Source organism: Rattus rattus, chromosome 1 (assembly GCF_011064425.1).
Source record: "Rattus rattus isolate New Zealand chromosome 1, Rrattus_CSIRO_v1, whole genome shotgun sequence".
Lineage (NCBI taxonomy): Eukaryota > Metazoa > Chordata > Mammalia > Rodentia > Muridae > Rattus > Rattus rattus.
This window is the reverse complement of record NC_046154.1, coordinates 168279857-168292524: the sequence shown is the minus strand read 5'-3', so window position 1 is coordinate 168292524 and position 12668 is coordinate 168279857. Positions and strand designations below refer to the sequence as shown.

General features: G+C 43.7%; 1 protein-coding gene across 4 annotated transcripts in view; it reads left to right on the top strand.

The window, feature by feature from the left end:
* Ano4 (anoctamin 4) overlaps window positions 1–12668 on the top strand; it is a 398260-nt gene that overhangs the window by 88929 nt on the left and 296663 nt on the right. The window contains exon 1 of one of the 4 annotated variants that reach the window (XM_032911037.1): window positions 8094–8295. The exons of the other annotated variants lie outside the window; for them this stretch is intronic. The gene's annotated coding sequence lies outside the window, so the exon portion shown is untranslated. Of the gene's footprint in view, window positions 1–8093; window positions 8296–12668 lie in introns of those variants that run through there. 4 annotated transcript variants of the gene reach the window in all.

Genomic DNA, 12668 nt, shown 5'->3' with positions numbered 1-12668 from the left:
TATGCTGGGCCCAGAGCAACTTTGGCATAGAACAAGAGAGGGAACACGTGAAAGGAAAATCCAGGGAAACTCCTGGTCTATTACCCAGCAATTAAGCACTCATTTGTGCTTAGTACATCAGCAGTGCAGACAGGAGTGCTGTGCTTGGCCATTTTTGTTCTTTCAGAGCCAGGGATTGCTATCTTGTTTGCAAAGTGCTCCCATTGCTGGATAGCATTTTAATATTGGTTGTTAAGTGTCATAAGTTATTAAGTGTCTGTTTAAACCTGAGCATTGTGGCACTGTTCTGGGTTGTTTTTTTTTTTTTAAATGAAGTGACCCACAATATTTTAGATCTGCTCAATAGTCAAAGGTAATTTGAATTTTGTACTGCTCTAAATAGCAAAGGAACACTTAGGCAAACACTGGCCATGCTATAAATGTTTGGGGGATGTGTGCTGAGTATGTATTTTATTTTGGACTCTCTTACTAAGGATTAGGAAGCAAATGGTGCCCACTCCGGTAGAGTGTGCATTGAAGTACAGAGGTTAAGGATTCAGCAAATAATCAGGTGAATACATCTGTTAGACAGATGTTACAAGAAAAAAATGGAGAGAATAATGTGCTAGAAAGTGATTGGTGATGAGTGAAGCTGTATGGATGAAGAGACACCCCAGGGTCTCAGGCAGAGTGGTTCCAGGCAGAGAAAACTTTTACCTGGTAAGTTCAGCAAACAAGGTGAGGGCTGGCACTTCTGTAGATGCTGTAGTGTTAGGAAGAAAGGACAGACAGCCTTTCCCAATCCAATCATGGAATCCTTATCAATTTCATAAATAGAGTAGCTGTATGGATATGTTACTATATATACAGAATCATATGTGATATATGGATATTTATATCTATATCTATCAATGTGATATATGGATATTTATATCTATATCTATCAATGTATCCCATCCCATTTGGCAATATGCCAAAGTATGTATTATTATTTCTTTCTGTATCTCTCTCTCTCTCTCTCTCTCTCTCTCTCTCTCTCTCTGTGTGTGTGTGTGTGTGTGGCTTAACACTCATTTATTTTTCTGAGACAGTGTTTAATGGAGACCAGGCTGATTCCAACCAAGCTTACTGTGTAGCCAAGGCTGGCCTTGCACTCCTGATCCTCCTGCCTCCACTTCCTAAGTGCTGGAATTATTGACCTGCATCCTTATCCCTGGTTATTTGTGCTCTAATTTTTAAAAATTCTCTCTGTTAGTCCCCCTACTTAGAGTTCTTTCCCCCTGCCACTCAGAAGGTATCCCCCCACCCCTAGACATCCCCCTTCCCTGGGGCATCAAGTCTCTACAGGATTAGATGCATCCTATCCCACTGAGGTCAGACAAGTCAGTCCTCTGCTACATCTGTGCCAGGGGCCTCTGACCAGCCCTTGAATGCTCTTTGGTTGATGGCTCAGTCTCTGGGAGCTCCCAGGGGCCCAGTTTAGTTGATAGTGTTGGTCTCAGAGGAGGGCTTAGGTCTTAGAGACCAGATCTACCTAGGCAAGATGTGACAAAGGTTGAATCGGAGTCCCAGGCTTTCAGACTCTCCAGTTTACCCCAACTATAGAGGAGCAGGCTTAAAGCCAGGTACTTGGAGTGATTTCAGTGCTGAGTCATGGCTTCTAGGCTGGTTTGCATAGGATAACTGTCTGAACACGTTTTGTGACTTCTGATGAAGTATTAGTAGCAGCAGCAACCACAAGACAATGGTGACAGTGAGCCTGTCCATAGTCATGTGTTTGTACAGCATTTAAAGTGCTTAACTCAGTGTTCAGCTCCTTACCTGTAGCTCTGAGAAGCCACATTATAGCAGGAGGTAATTTAGGCTCTTCAAGGTTGGGAAGGCACAGGGTAAGAGCTGGAACTTGGCTCTTCTGGTTCTAATCCAAGTCTCTCTCCTTAAACCACAGAACTCCTGTTTGAAGGAGGGGATATTTATATATTGCTAATGAGTCTGTCGTCCTGCGGACTTCCAGGAAAAAGGCTTGTCCATTCTTCAAGTGCTTTTGACTGTAAGAGGTATAAAGTGTAGTCATTCATTCATCATGCACGATTACGCATCAAATACTTGGAACATCCAAGGACCTCGATAAATTGCTTAGAGGGCACTAATTTAGTGTAATGTATTTGTTATCTGTACTTGTAACCCAAGACTAAATAACACATTATGCACAAACAGATGGGATTAAATCACATTGGGCAATTTGGTGCCTTGACCAAAAGGATGATAGTGAATTGGGCCTTGAGGAATGAGTAGCGGAGTGTTTCCAAAGACAGAAGTAAGGATGGCTATTCTGGGAGAGCAAAGTACCACAACTGAGGCAGGAGTGTCCATGGGAACAGTAAATAATGATGTGTAAGGGAAGTATGCGATACAGGGGATATAACAGTGGAAATGGATGCTGGAAGTGTAAACTGAGGCCAGATTGCAGGGTGGCCTCAATCCCAAGTTTAACAGCTACTGTATCTGGTCTGGCCAACAGGAGAATGAATGCTAATGACAATAAGGAGGTGTCTTAGTCAGGGTTTCTATTCCTGCACAAGCATCATGACCAAGAAGCAAGTTGGGGAGGAAAGGGTTTATTCAGCTTACACTTCCATGTTGCTGTTCATCACCAAAGGAAGTCAGGACTGGAACTCAAGTAGGAGCTGATGCAGAGGCCATGGAGGGAAGTTACTTACTGGCTTGCTTCCCCTGGCTTGCTCAGCTTGCTCTCTTATAGAACCCAAGACCACCAGCCCATGGACGGCGCCACCCACAATGGGCTGGGTCCTTCCCCTTGATCACTAGTTGAGAAAATGCCTTACAGCTGGGTCTCATGAAGGTATTTCCACAACTGAGGCTCCTTTTCTGTGATAACTCCAGCTTGTTTCAAGTTGACACAGAAACTAGCCAGTACAGGAGGTTAGCTTAGAACAGGCCATTTTAACAATTAACAGAGAGGATGATGCCCTAAATGGGTTGTTGATGTTGGGGCTTAAGGACTGATTGTGATGTAGACACTTCAGTAAGAGTTGAGATGTACACGCTCCTTTTTCTGACATGCGTGTCTATCTTTACACACACACACACACACACACACACACACACACACACACACACACACACACACACCCTTATATTGGCTTCAGTTGACTCTGCCTAACTCTATGTCACATTTTGGGTCAGACATGGATTTACTTTGCTGACTTCCAAAACAGGAGGAAAAGTGAGCAGGCTGAGATCTTCATGAATTTTTTTTTCTGTATGGTTTGATCTCTGATAATCCCAGGGGATTCATCTGCCTTGAGGAATGCTGAGAGCAAACATTTTTCAAGACTTGGACAGTCTGGTTATAGTTGGGAGCCTCAAATACCTCTTACGTGTTCAGAACGGGTGTTGACTGTCTGAAAGCCTGCCTACTAAGTGCTTTGGGAACTCACCTTCAACCAGGCAGTGACCCTTAGTAGGCCAACATCTTCCCTCTGCATTCCGGATTTCCCACAGAAAGAAGGACAATTTAGATATGAGAAGTGGGACTTTAAAGTAGATTACCACACTTTTTCTGGAATGTTCTTTCCTCTCATTTGTCTAGTGATTGATGATGACTTAGTTTGGCTTAATATGAAAATGTAGGTTCCAAATTTATTGAGGAAAATGAATCAATAAACGTACATTGTTTTCTCTTTAAATTATGAGCATGACTTGTTTCTGTTGCACAAAAGGGTTTACATCTAATCTCTGAAGTTAAATGAGCTTCTCTGCCTTACTTGTGCTTTCTCAGTCCTGCTTCCCTCACTGGGGTGACAGTATGGGGACAGATCCCCTTTGCAGCCACACAGATTGAGTCAGAAAACATTCCTGAAGGCTTTGTGTACACTTCAGTATATTTCCATGAAAAGGAGAAGGTTTTTGAGGCCAATCTAATTGGCCACATTCTGGATCCGCCACATAGGCAATTTCCTTTCACCATCCCTGTGTGCACACTCACATTTCAGCAGTACACATATCAGGCATGGCAGACAGTGCCACTAGTGTTAAGCCCAGGACAAAAAAACGGATTAGCAAATGGCTAGTAGCTTTAGACTGAAGATTACCTTATGTAAATTATAACAGCTATCAAAGCCATCAGACGAAAAGATGGTTAAGATTCTCCGATTCTCATGCCTCTCTCAATAGGTCTTGGTGTTAAAAGGTGGAATTAGGGGACTAGGGCTCAGTGGATAAAAGCATTTGCCATTCAGGCATGAGGACCCGAGTTTGAATTCCCATGTAAAACTGGATGTTTAACACGAATATATTTAGTTCCAGTGCTTATAAAGGGAGACAGGAGACTCTATCAGACAAACTAGCCTGGTAAATAGTAGAAAACAAACCCAGAAAAATGAGAGAATAAATGTAGACAGCCAGGGCCATATCTGAGTGCACTAGTAAGGGTTCTCTAGAGTCATAGAATTTATGGAATGTCTCTATATATTAAGGGAAATTATTGGAATGACTTATAGTCTGCAGTCCAACTAACGCAACAATGGGAAGTCCAAGAATCTAGAGGTTGCTCAGTCCCACGAGGCCAGGTGTTTCAGCTGCTCTTCTCTATAAGCTAGAATCCTGAAGAAGCGGGTTCCAACAGATGTGCTGACCACTGCAAGCAAGCGGAGAAAAAGGAATCCTTCCTTCTTCCCTTGTCCTTATGTAGGTCTCCAGCAGAAGGTATGACCCGTATTAAAGATGTAACCGCCACACCTGGACCTAAGCTCTTCATTACTTGGAACCTGCTCTGTTCCAGGCTGGCTTTGAACTCAGAGACCTGCTTGGCCCTGTCTCCTGGGATTCAAAGCATTGTACCACCTTGTCTTAGCTTTTCATGGCCACAATCCCTCAAGGTCTGGAAAAAGCGATCTTTTTCTTTTTCTTTTTAAAAAAACCAAATGGCTGGTGTAGGTACAAAATTCAACTCATAGAAAGTTCAGTCTACCTAGAGGTCTTTTAAAAGAAGGCATTCAATAGAGCCCTTTTAGAAATTTAGCAAGATTCTTCTTGGCCAATCAAATGGCCATCTAACAGATACTTTTTTGTTGAACCTATGACGTGTTAGGTGTTTTTGAGCAAGGTAAGGTGTGATACCCCCTGTTTAACTGATTTTTGGGTTTGTGTGGTACAAAATTAAATGTCGTTTGTTGCTGTCTGAAGTTCTATTATCATTTGAGAGAGAGAGAGAGAGAGAGAAATAGAGAAATAGAGAAATGATCAAACTTTAAAAATTAATTACATTTGAGTGACTAGAATACCATTTTCATTGACCTAATTGCCATATAGATTGTACACTTAATCTACCGGGCAATTTGTATTTCTGCAGAATTATCCCTTTTCATGCTTCATTATCCTCCGATAGCGTCAAGGTATTGAATCTGTTTCATAAACAGTATTAATCTCAATTACTCAGGAGCTTTAAATAATACCCTCTTTAAACACGTTATTTGGCACGCTGACCATGTTTTTTGTCACAAAGAACATCAAAGATTAGGTTTAAAAAGTGGGCCAGAGAGGTGGTACTCGGTACCAAGTCTGACAACTGGAGTTCCATCCCTGAGACCGGCGAGGTGGAAGGAAAGAACTGCCTGTCACCAGCTGTCCTCCATACACTTACACTCGGGATGTATGTACCACAGGTACACAAAGTAATTAAATGTAATAGTTTGTTTGTGCACTGACGCTTCGCAGATAGGTTTGGCTGTAGAAGATGCCCTATGACAGCGATAGAGCCTAAAGGTCAGCCGCACAGCTTGACTCACGGGAAACACAATTTGAAAGTGTGGTTTCTGCCTTGGCCAGGATAACCGTGTCCCAGAGGCCATTTAGGTTTGCCGGTGGGGCCGGACGTTACTTGAAGGCAGGGAGCCTCCCTGTGCCCTTTACACAGAGTCCCCGGTCTTTCTATATTTGCCGGTTTGAGTTGGGCTGAGCTGAGGTAGAGAGCAGAAGCTGAGTGTATCAGAGTTCACTTCTGTAATGTGCACACCGCTACTCTGGTAAGCGACCTCTGCCTCCTCGGTTAAGAAACTTCATCTTGGAAGGAGGAGCTACCGGGGTCTAGTGGACTGGGAGGGGGGGCGATATTGGAATGTAAAGTGAACAAATTAATTAATTAAGAGAAAAACTTCATTTTATTAGACGTGTCTTTGGTGTGGAGCATTTTATGGACTCCTGCTGTGATTGTCTCTGAAGCCTGGCTAACTGTTTGGAGTGTAGCCCCCCCCCGCCTTACATAAAAATGAATTAATTAATTAACATCTCAAATGCTGCCTCCCCTCGAAGTTCCCCCCTCCCCACAGAGTCCCTCTCCTTAGGCGGTGGTATTCAGGCTCCTCTATGTCAGCCTGCAGTTTGCCCAGGGCTGGAAGGTATCACAGAATGTCCAGGGAATTTTCAACCTCTAAGAGAAAAGAGAACTATAATTAGAAACTCAGCATCACATAAAGACACCAAGGGTCAGTATCCTCCTACTCCTGGCAGGAGAAGGGAATTGGTTCTTCTACTAAGAAAGTAACCTTAAACATTCTTCCAAAGTTAAAAAAAAAAATCTGGAAGTTTCACTATGACCTCTCTTAGCGTTTAGCCTCAGAAACCACTTTCTGGTCCACTCTAATTGTCACAGGCAAACAAGGTTTAATATGAATGCCACCGAATGGTTTCAGAAAAAGACAAATACTAAAAGTGTAGAATTATTCTTCATTAACCATGAAGGCTTGGGTTCCTTTCTGTTGGTGTAAACTGGTATGTCACTTTAGTGATTATAGATTATTAATCTCTGTTTACCAAGAGTAAGCATGTCCTGTCTTAAATCGTGGGTGATTTAAGAGTCGTCAAAGAGAAACATAAACCGTCCTTCGGAACTCACATTGAACAACATCTCTATAAAACACCACCCAGAAACTCAATGAAGAAAGATGGAGGGTCAAATTCCCGAAGAGACCTTTAACTCTTTTCTGTCTAAATTTCTCCCATGATGTGAAAAGCCCTATTCCTGACTATCTCAACCTGCACTTCAGTCATAGACAGGCACAGGTCCACAGTGCCATTTTCGAACTGGTGGTGACCTTGTGGAGGGTCCTGTCAGAGCTGTCTGATGTGTGAGGAGACACTAGCCACCACTCACATTCCCTCTGGCTTCCTGCAGAGAGAGCGTGGTGAACTGCCTTGGGAACTTGCTGAGTGGCCCATGGAACTATGGGGCTTTGGGAATTGACAAACAGCAAGCAAATATTAAGAGACCGGGAGAAAGCAAGCTGCCAATCCTGCCAAACTTCTGTTGCTGGCAGGGAGCTGTCCTGCAGCTCCCTGGACCGCCTGTCATCTGCACTCTCTTGTCACACTGACAACAGCCCCCTGGTTAGGCTGATTGGTTGCTGGCAATAACTGATATGGAATACTGATGTGCTTACCGGCAGTTCCTTCCACTCCAAAGAGGCTCCTTCCCTAACCCAAACCTCGCTTTCCGAAGCCTAGCCTGCTGCCCCCGCCCCCCACCCCATGCCGCCCCTGCACCGGTGGGGAGGACCAGTCCTAGGAGCGATGCTCTGAGATTGTGGTGAAATTGGTCCCCCGGCTGGCTGGCTGCTTTCACTCCGGGCTCGGCTCGCTTGCTCTCCGGAGAGTCCTGTTCCAGACTTCTCGGGGTTTTACAGCACAGACAACTGCATGCGGGCTGGAGGGGAGGCTGAAAGGACTTGTGTGTGGAGGGCTTGTTGCCTCCCATCACTTTGCCAAGGTTCGCTGTGAATTTCTGTCTACCACAGACACCGGAGGAAGGATCTCCTCTCCTTCTGTTGACTCTTTCTATTTTTATGGTAAGTGCTTGCTTTGAATGAGCTGTTCTGCTGCAGTGAACGGATTGCTTCCTCTCTTCCCGGCTTGCCTTAGTGACCTTCCTTCTGCATTTCTTCTGGTCTGGTGGTCCTTTTTTTTTTCTGGAGGGACCCGGCGAACTAAAATGCCTGGGGTCGTTTGTCTGCACAGTGTGCCTTTGATTTATTTATTTCTTCATAAACCCGAGCCCTCCGGCTATGACGGAAACATAAGTGCTAGCTCTTTGTCCTTGAAGCAGAAGCTAGGCAAATGTGTTCTCCAGAGCAAACCGCAGCAGTGTGCAGGGTCTCTGTGCAGGCTGGCTGATAGATTCCGGCAAGAGAGGATTCCTCAGCATCCTACGGGGTACTCCCTCAGAACCTAGAGGGACCAGGGGTGACCTGCCACAAAGCAAAGACTTCCATCTTCCCGGGTGAACAGGAGCACACACGTGTGAGTTATGTCAGAGTCTGTACGGGCAGCTGTGCTTTAAACATCTGCTGGTGGGGCCAGAATGGCCCCGTGTCTGGTGGGGTTTACAACTTGGGCATGAACATTAGCCGCGAGAGGAATCCTGCGCCGGGAAGACGAGTACATTGCATGACCTCATCGCTTCTGAGTCTCGGGGCACCCAGTTCTGCAAACGGGGTTGTGGCAGCTTCTTCGGAGGGTGGTGGGGAGTGACGGGAGGAAGAACGTTATTCTGGAGCTGACAGCATAGTTTCGTCTTCCTGCTGAGAGATAAAAGCTCTGAAGCTACTGGAATGTTTAGACTTTTCCAAGAGAAAATCAGCACCTTTCCGAAAAGGAACATGTGCCTGGCAGCTCGATTACTGCGCGCCAGGCTCACTGGTGCTCTCATTTTCCACCTGGCCTCCCAGGTTGGCTGTAAAGAACACGGCAACTTGAAAAGTCAGCTACTGGGTGCCTCAGGGAGACCAAAGGAAACCCAGAGTGTTTCTGGAGTCTCACCTTGCTGAACTTGTGCACTGCGGGAGGAGAGTCGTTCTTCAAAGGAGTCCTTCCTTCCTTCCTTCCTTCCTTCCTTCCTTCCTTCCTTCCTTCCTTCCTTCCTTCCTTCTTTCCTTCCCTCTTCCTTCTTTCCTTTCTTTTTTCCTTCCTTCCATCCGTAGCACAAAATTATGTTGGTCAAAGCAACAGTGCAAACAATGTTTCAAAGTCGTCATTCTCCTTCATTTTTTTAAAATAAATTTTGAGCTGAATATTGGTTATATTCTTGTATATGGGAGTTTAAACTCTAGGGAGAGGTGCCCTCAGCTAAAATTTAGCTTTCGATCCCTGGGTTGTTTTGCGATAAGCAATGGGGTGAGGTTTCTGATTGGTCCCCTTGCTCCTTGGGAGTTTGGAGTGTGAAGTTTGGGGGGGGGGGCTGTCTTGTTCTGTTGCATTACTTTTATTTCTACTGTCTGTGGATTTTTCTCAAACTAGTCCTGATGACATATGCCTTTACTCTGCTTTCCGGGTCCAAAGTAGATACATTTTGGTGTTTTGTTTGCATTTTGTATTTTGGTGATTATTATATTTTGTTTCAATTATGTCTTGCATGGAAAAAGGCTTGAAAGCATCTACTTAAATAGCTTGACTATTTAGATGTTTGTCTGATCCCTCCAAATCCATTCTAGAGCAGAATGAGCAAAGGGGTTAATAATAAACGAGAGAGAGGGTTGTCCTTGCAGACTGCAGTCCGAATCCTTAAACAATGTTTGAAAGACTTCAGAAGTGGTAAAGTTAAAACCCTGGTGTCTGTTCTTTTCCTGCATGCAATGGTGGTTCACGGCAATATTGGGATGTGCCTGGCAGACTTCTGTTTCCAGCTCTTTACTTTGAGTCATTCCCACTCTACCTGAAAGGAATTTATTGAGGGTTTGGGGCTGGCAACTTGCGGTACTCATTGGGAATAGAGCTAGAATCAGCTTAGATATCTTGGAAATAGCCTCTGCACTTCTCATACTCAGGCAGTTTTCAATGCATTTGCAAAATATTTCATTGTAATTAGCAGCAACTTTAGCTTTGACCAAAGCGATCCCATATGTATATATATATACATATATATATATGTATATATATATGTGTGTGTATGTGTGTGTGTATGAGTCTATGAGTGAATGTATAGATACAAATACATATATGTATATATGTACCTATATAAACACATATACAAGTATACATACACATGTAATGTTTACTTTTGATATTGTGGTCACATAATTTTAATAGTTGTTGCAGCATGCTTAGGGAATTGTAGGAAAAATCCCTGAGATATTCTCTAGCATTCTCTAGCAAGCTTCGTGTGTGTGTGTGTGTGTGTGTGTGTGTGTGTGTGTGTGTGTGTGTGAAGGATCTCCCCACTTTCAGCACCTCACTTCCGGGTAATGCCTCTGGGGATTGTGTTGAATCAGGGTCCCTTTGTCTCACGGCAGGCTGTTAATTCTTTGCAGTGTCTCCACAGAGTACCCCAGGAACTGATAAAGATCTGTGCTGAGTGGAACCTTGTATCCTCAGTGTGATGAAATCACTGCTACATTTCATTTGAGTGTTATTTTGCTGCGGAGCAACTACAGCACGCTGAAGTTATTTCCAAAGGGTCTCAAATCCCTAGCCCGGCAGAGTTGCAGTTACTCATCTGTTCATGCTTCTTAATTATAGCCTCCATCCAAACCTTTCTCCCACTATTTCTTTGAGTAACATTTTGATTTGAAGCATGCCCCTTACTTTGTGAATCCAGAGTCTCCGTTTTTAGTCTTTCACTTCCTGTGCTCTTGTCTTTCCTGCTTCTGCTCTCCATGTTTGAACACACGTTATGCGCACGTTGAATACACATATGCGTACATCGACAGACTCGGTGACAATGAACACTGTAGGGCAACTAGTGAAGTCACAGCTTCTCTTTAGATAACTGCAATTGTTCACGCTATAATGTAACCAAGAGAGGAGACTCTATGCATTAATATACATATCACCTCAGGGCTCTGTGGGTATTCTTGTCATCGAATCTACTTTCCATAGTTGATTACCAAGGGGGAATAAATAGCATCTCTTTTTCCTGTCAATTAATGGCACTCCAGCTCTGCCTGGGTTGGACTGCCCTCACTTTTTGACATGTTTACTGTGTGAATGGCTTTCATTTTTAAGTGAGAGAGTTGGTGAGTGATACAAAACTCATTGATTGTGAGATCCAGCCTGCCTTTGGAAACAGAATGAACCGCAGTGGGAAGATGGATGGATTTTTCCTTTGCCCTTTTCAGTATAATTAAACCAGTATACCCTTCTTTGCCTTCTTCCCATGAGCCTATTTTACAGAGTAAAAGGAGTAATGTACGACTCCCACATCAGCTTCCTAGAGGGAAGAGTCTCAGTCAAGAATCAGAGCCACTTCTCCCACCAGCCATGGTGATCTCCTCAGAAAGGAACTCACTATTCTGTTGGCAGCACAGATGGATTGTATAAAATAGGAGAGATGCTTCACGAGCTGCGTCAGGGACTGTGTTTCAGATCTGTGTTAGCCTACTGAATTTAGGACTTCAGTCAGTAGATCAGCCTTCTCGGGGAGGAAAAAGCATGTTCTCAGTAGAATAATAATCCATCCAGACTGTCATAAGTGTTTACGTTGCAAGTTTCACATCTTGGGTGGTAGCAGGAGATGGCAGAACGTTGGAGAAGAACCAACTCACAGCCCCCAAATAATGCAAGATGAAAGGGGGGCAATTCTTCCCTATCTTTAGCATTTGATTCTCCAGTCAGACTGTTGTTAGTTAAGGCTGACAAACCGAGGAATTTTTCAAACATATCATGACAGGTTTTGAACCCTTCATCGGATAGCTTCTGAACGATCTTTTGGCTTGTGTCAGTTGGTAGCCTTTCTCACTTATATTGTTCTTGTTGACTCCCGGTGAGGTATTCTCATAAGTGGTGGAGAGAGAGAGCAAATAGAGAAGATTGGAGGTCAGAGAAGATCTGATTATAGGGGCATGCCTTCAGGACTCGTCTACTCTAGACCTTGCCACTGTCTATGTGAGTCAAATTCTGTGTCTTTTACCTTAGGTTTGGTCCAGGTCATTTCTGAAGAGGCCATGAAAAAAATGTGAGATGCTGTGATTTCCATTGATCTATTGCTAATTAGATGGACATTCTTGACTCATGTTTGGCCTTCCTGAAGGAGATGGGCTACACATTCTGTTGACCCTTATACAGTTCTCAGAACTCACACTGATGTGGCCATCAGAATGCCTCAGATCAGCATGAAAATAATGTCCTGTCATGACCAGGGCTCAGGTGTGATCACTTGCTTACCCTGAGGCACTTTGAAGAGCAGTCGACCTTATTGTTTTTTACAAGTTAAGGAAATAAAGTCATTTCCTGAGGTTAGAGATCCACTCGGCATCCAGGCAATGTAAAATTAGCGCAAAGCACATTTATTCATTTACTGGGAACCCTGCTCTATTTCTGGTGTGGGACCTCTTCCACAATGCACAGCTGACATTTAACTCTGTCATTCATTGCTCACAAAACTGCTTTGTGTCAGCTAACTCATTGGTGACCATTATGTCCGGCCTCACTCAGTGCAGATTACGTATCTGTACCAGTCAGCGTGAGTCACCTCAAGCAAATGTTTTTGGTAATTTGTTCATGCTTGTATGGTTAATGCTTTCTTTATTATTATCAAGATTTTGCCTTCCTTATGGACATTTCAAGAATTTTACAAATACTACGATTAGGTTTTTCTTCTGCTCTTAAATTATTTAAGTGATCATGCCTGTTTACGGATTGATTCTTTCATGCATTTATGAATTTGCTCAATATTTGCT